The sequence below is a fragment of the Pogoniulus pusillus genome, chromosome 22, assembly GCF_015220805.1.
Source record: "Pogoniulus pusillus isolate bPogPus1 chromosome 22, bPogPus1.pri, whole genome shotgun sequence".
Lineage (NCBI taxonomy): Eukaryota > Metazoa > Chordata > Aves > Piciformes > Lybiidae > Pogoniulus > Pogoniulus pusillus.
Genome location: NC_087285.1, coordinates 3232718 through 3238885, shown reverse-complemented (window position 1 = coordinate 3238885; position 6168 = coordinate 3232718).

Here is a 6168-nt window from a genome sequence, read left to right as displayed (position 1 = left end):
ACTCCAAAATGCACAATGGGACACTAATATTTCAGAGAGAAGGAGCTCTCCCTGCAGCTCCTAAATCCTAAGCGCTCGGTTGCAATTAAAATGATTGCTTGTGGATTATTAACAGCTTGCCCATAGGTTGAGGCTCTTCTCAGGTGTGGGTACCAGCCCACTGCAGGATGGCATGGAAAGTATCATAGAAGCATAGAATCAGGCAGGGTTGGAAGGGAACACAAGGAGCAGCCAGTCTCAACCCCCCCTGCCATGCCCAGGGGCACCCTACCCTAGAGCAGGCTGCACACAGCCTCAGCCAGCCTGGCCTCAAACACCTCCATCCACGGGGCCTCAACTACCTCCCTGGGCAACCCATTCCAGCCTCTCACCACTCTCCTGCTCAACAACTTCCTCCTCACCTCCAGCTTCAATCTCCCCACCTGCACCTATGTTCCATTCCCCCCACTCCTGCCACTCCCTCACAGCCTCAAAAGTCCCTCCCCAGCTTTTTTGGAGCCCCCTTCAGATGCTGGAAGGCCACAAGAAGGTCCCCTGGGAGCCTCCTCTAGCTCCAGCCTGCACAGCCCCAACTCTTTCAGTCTGTCCCCATAGCAGAGCTGCTGCAGCCTCTGAGCATCCTCCTGGCCCTGCTCTGGACACTCTCCAGCATCTCCACATCCTTCTTGCCATAGGGGCCCCAGAGCTGGATGCAGCACTCCAGGTGGGATCTCACCAGAGCATATTAGAAGGGGAGAATCCCCTCCCTGGCCCTGCTGGCCACACTTCTCCTGCTGCAGCCCAGGTCCTGGTTGGCTTTCTGTCTTTGAAGGAGCTGAACTAACAACCCAGACCCACAGAGCTCAAAGAAGTGTTGAAATGAGCCAAACGGAACACAGGGAGGGGAGCTGCGTTCAAGCTGCAGAGGCTGGCAAACAGCACGGCTGGGTTGCCACAGTCAGGTGCTAGTAAATGCTGCTTGAGTGGGGCTTTATTTCTTTTAATTCTGAAGTTGTAGCTGGGGGAGGGCAGCTGGGAAGAGAAGTGGAACCTCTCACTAATCATGATTTGGAAGCCACGACAACAAAACGCGCTGCAAGTGCAGCGGTCTGCTCTTCTTCCTTCCCCCCCACCTCACACCCCCTTGTTTTATTCCCTTTTCCCTGACAGCATGCTGAGATTGTGTATGAAAACTGCCACAACTCTCACACATCCCTTGAAATTCTCCTCTGACAGAATACAAAAGGCTTCAGCAGCTGAACAAAAAGCACAACCTCAGAGCTCTTGTACCGTGTCCATCTCCCCTTCGCCGGCACCTGGTACCATTGGGCAAGACAAATGGCAAGTGAACACTTCCCATCCAACTTCTGCATGCTAACTTTGTTTTCTCCCTGCAAGCAGTTTTGGACTGGCCACGTTTGTCACTCTGCTGTGCTTCTTTTCTCTTTCCTGTCACGGTGTCTTATTCTTTGAGGTGAGAGCACCACAACTGCACTTGATATTCGAGGAGCTGCCGCGCCGTGAATTGCATGCGGTGGCAAAGTCTTTCCCCCTCTCTCTCTCTCTCTTTCTCTTCATCCTAAGGATGCCAAACTTTGGGTTTGCTTTTGCTGACTGCTGTTGAGGTGATGTATTCATGGAACAGGCAGTTAGAACGTCAGGATTCATTTCCCAAATTGTTCAGACTAGCTCAGAGCCCATCAGTCTGTGTGTAAACTTAGCGCTGCTTTCCCTGGGTAGCCAGATTAGACCTGTCAGGGATGAAATTTGTCTTCCACTTCATCGTGAGGCATGCTCAGTGTCGTGAGATCTTTAGGGGGGGTTTGTGGTAAATGTTATCCTAATTTAGTTTTGCATCAAAAGCTCTTGACTTTTTCACCTGCTTCCCAGCTTATCTCTGAATGCTTTTGGCACCATGGAGCTTAATCTCCAGGGGTTAATGGTTGGAGTCGATGATTGTGCTTGGGCAGTTGGGTGATGGTGATCATCTTAGAGAGGGGAAACTCATCAGAGGATCCTTCTGATTGGAGTCACACAGTCATAGAATCAGTCAGGGTTGGAAGGGACCGCAAGGAGCAGGCAGTGCCAACCCCCCTGCCATGCCCAGGGACACCCTACCCTAGAGCAGGCTGCACACAGCCTCAGCCAGCCTGGCCTCAAACACCTCCAGCCATGGGGCCTCAACCCCCTCCCTGGGCAACCCATTCCAGCCTCTCACCACTCTCCTGCTCAACAATGTCCTCCTCACCTCCAGTCTGACTCTCCTCACCTCCAGCTTTGCTCCATCCCCCCCCACTCCTGCCACTCCCTCACACCCTCAAAAGTCCCTCCCCAGCTTTTTTGTAGCCCCCTTCAGATGCTGGCAGGCCACAAGGAGGTCACCTGGGAGCCTCCTCTGCTCCAGCCTGCACAGCCCCAATTCTGTCAGTCTGTGCTCACAGCAGAGCTGCTGCAGCCTCTGAGCATCCTCCTGGCCCTGCTCTGGACACTCTCCAGCATCTCCACATCCTTGTAATGTGGATGTAATTACACATCCACATCATAGATGTGAAATAGAAGAGAGTGGTTATAGCTTAGCAGCAGTGGTGGGATTGTGAGCTCTAGGGAAGAGGTTAGGCTTGATGATCTCAGAGGTCTCTTCCAGTTCTATGCTACTATGATTCTATTGCTCTATGTTCAAGTCCAACTGCTAACCTCATCTTTAGTCTTATCTTCCTCTTCCAGTATTAAACTATTACTGAACTCTGTGAGGTCTTTACCTGTAGTCCCCAGCTGTTTAGTTTATTAAAAAGCCTTTGATGAGTCCCTTCAATGCCTGAAGGTTTCTGGAAGCTTGGAGTGAGTTGGAAATAGAGGGAGAATTTCTCAGCTGGATCATTGTTATTTACATGCTTCTGACTCCTTCAAAGAATTCCAGCAGATTCAGGAGGCTCAGGTTCCTTTCACAGCAGTCATGCTGGCTTCTCCTTCAGGTAGTATTCATATAGTCACTGTGTCTGCTCTTTACTGGAGCTGCATTGTGACCAGTGTGGACATCAGACTTAGTGATCTGTGGTTTCTTGAATCACCACTGCATTTGTTCTTAAATACACATTTCTTGTTAGTTGCTTTCCAGATCTTTAGTGATTGCAGCACTCTTCAGAAAAATAAAATGGACTGCTTTGAGCTGGACCAGACCCATCCTGCTCAGTGCTGTCACTTCCCAGCTCAGATTCTGCTCACTGAGGCACTTGCTGCAGCTCAGGGCAGGTTGGCACAGCCAGGGGCTGCTGCTAGCAGGGAGAAGCTGAGCAGGAGAGTTCCTGCCAAGGGCTGGGCTGCAAAAGCCTGAGGCTTGCTCATCTGCAGACCAAGGGCACTGCCACTTCCTATGCCCCAGCTTGGAGTGCAGGAAATCAGAAGTGACACCTGCAGGGAGGAGCAGACAGCACAGGTGACCCTCAGCTGCCCAACAAGGGATTGCAGCCCATGGATGGCATCTTCAAGAGGAAGCTGAGGCCAAGCCTCTTCTTTGGTTGGCCATTGTCCAAGAGGACATTGCCTGTTCTGCCTTTGATTCTGATCCATGTGTTCCTGGATCCAGTTCCAGAATCCAACTCCTGAATCTGGTTCTTGTTTGCTGCTGAGTCCAGTCTGAAACTTCCCCAGTGCCTGCTACAGTGGTGCCAGTGATGACCTCAATGCCATCAGAGGTTGAGTTTCATATTGGTTTGTGTCTCCCTGTCTCTATTTCATTGGATTGATCCCATTTCCATCCCAGCTGGTTTAATTTCTTCCCCATCCCATCAGTCTCTCTGTCTTTTCCCTTTGGGAATGCAGAAGGGTCCACAGAAGGTGTCTGTCACTCATACAGTGGCTGTCCCAGCCCAAACCATTGACCAAAGGTTACATACTGAGGGCATCAGCCCAGAGGACTCCTATTTAACATGCTGCACAAGCCTTGTGTGGCTCCCAGCTGCACCCAGTGATGAGTTGTTACTCCTTTTGTCTGATTTACAGTCTGCTCTTAACCACTTTCAATTAAGCCAAGCCCTTCTCTGAATGCCTTATAAAGAAGGTACTGGCTTCAGAGTTCCTCCAAGGTTCTCCAAGTGAATAGAGATGTTAAAGAAGGAGGGTTTGGGATATTTTTGTGTCTACTTCTGTGTAGCTCAGTGGCTCTGGCAAGAGCCTTAAGGTGTTCAAGATGAATGGTGCCACATCCGTTTGGCAGCTGGCACTGGTGGTGTTCCCCAAGGATCAGTGCTGGGCACAGGCCTATTCAGTATCTTTATTGATGATCTGGAGCAGGGGATTGAGTCCAGCATCACTAAGTTTGCAGCTGGCACCAAGCTAGGAGCAGTGTGGAGCTGCTGGAGGGGAGCAGAGCCCTGCAGAGGGACCTGGCCAGGCTGCATGGGTGGGCAGAGGCCAAGGGCAGGAGACTGAAGCAGGCCAAGGGCAGGTTGTGCACTTTGGCCACAAGAAGCCCAAGCAGCACTGCAGGCTGGGGCCAGAGTGGCTGAGAGCAGGCAGGCAGAGAGGGCCCTGGGGGTGGTGTGAGAGAGGAGCTGCAGAGGAGGCAGCAGTGTGCCCAGGTGGGCAGCAGAGGCACTGGCATCCTGGGCTGGCTGAGGAGCAGTGTGGGCAGCAGGAGCAGGGAGGTTCTTGTGCCCCTGTGCTCAGCACTGCTCAGGCCAGCCCTGGAATTCTGTGCCCGGCTCTGGGCTCCTCCCTTGCAGAGAGCTGCTGAGGTGCTGGAAGGTGTTGAGAGAAGGGCAGCAAGGCTGGGGAGGGGCCTGGAGCACAGCCCTGTGAGGAGAGGCTGAGGGAGCTGGGGGGGTGCAGCCTGCAGCAGAGGAGGCTCAGGGCAGAGCTGATTGCTGCCTGCAGCTGCCTGCAGGGAGGCTGTAGCCAGGTGGGGTTGGGCTCTGGTGCCAGGCAGGCAGCAGCAGCAGAAGGGGCCCCAGGCTGCAGCTGTGGCAGGGCAGGTTGGGGCTGGCTGTGAGGAGGAAGCTGCTGGCAGAGAGAGTGATTGGCACTGGAATGGGCTGCCCAGGGAGGGGGTGGAGTGGCTGTGGCTGGAGGGGTTGGAGCCAAGGCTGGCTGGGCACTGAGTGCCATGGGCTGGTTGGTTGGGCAGGGCTGGGGGCTAGGTTGGACTGGCTGAGCTTGGAGCTCTCTGCCAACCTGCTTGACCCTATGAGTCTATAAGATGGAGTTATTACATCTCACCCCCTCCCCCCCCCCCCATTCCCTCAGCAAACTGCTCCTAAGCTCTCCCTTCGGTCTGTGTTTTGGGCTTTCACATTTAGTCTGCCACAATTTATGTTCCTTTCAGTGCTCCTTTTTCAGACACAGCTTTCAGCTTTTTGCAGGATACCTTTTAACTTCCAAACAGCCTCCCTGATCCTGCCATTTCATGATGCTAGCTTCTGGGTTTCTTTTCTCTCAAGTACTTTTTGACAGGTTATATGCATTTGCTTTGAGCCTCCAATACAGAAGCCTAAAATAGTCTACCTGCCACCTGAAAACATTTTCCCTCCCTGACTGCCACTCTTAGCCCTTCTTTTTTTTTTTTTTTTTTTCTCTTATTTTCTTTTAATTCCCTTTCTCTGGAATCACACAGAGAATCCCAGCATGGGGGGAGTTGCAGGAGACCTCTGAAGGTCATGCTCCTTGTACTCATCAACACTGTGAGGCCACAGCTGGATTGATGTGTTCAGTTTTGGGGCCCTGACTATAGGAAAGGCATTGGAGGTGCTGCTAAAGAGGTCTTGGGAGGAGCAGCTGAGGGAATTTGGCTTGTGCAGTCTGGAGAAGAGGAGGCTGAGAGGAGACCTCATTGCTCTCTGCAACTCCCTGAAAGGAGATTGGAGCAAGGTGAGGCTTGGTCTCCACTTTCAAGTAACAAGCAACAGGACAAGAAGAAATGCCCTCAAGAAATCATAGAATCATAGAATCAACCAGGTTGGAAGAGAGCTCCAAGCCCATCCAGTCCAACCTAGCACCCAGCCCTAGCCAGTCAACCAGACCATGGCACTAAGTGCCTCATCCAGTCTTTTCTTGAACACCTCCATGGATGGTGCCTCCACCACCTCCCTGGGCAGCCCATTCCAATGGGAAATCACTCATTGGAAATCACTCAAATGCCTGGGGTTGTTTAGCCTGGAGAAGAGGAGGCTCAGGGGTGAATCATAGAATCAGTCC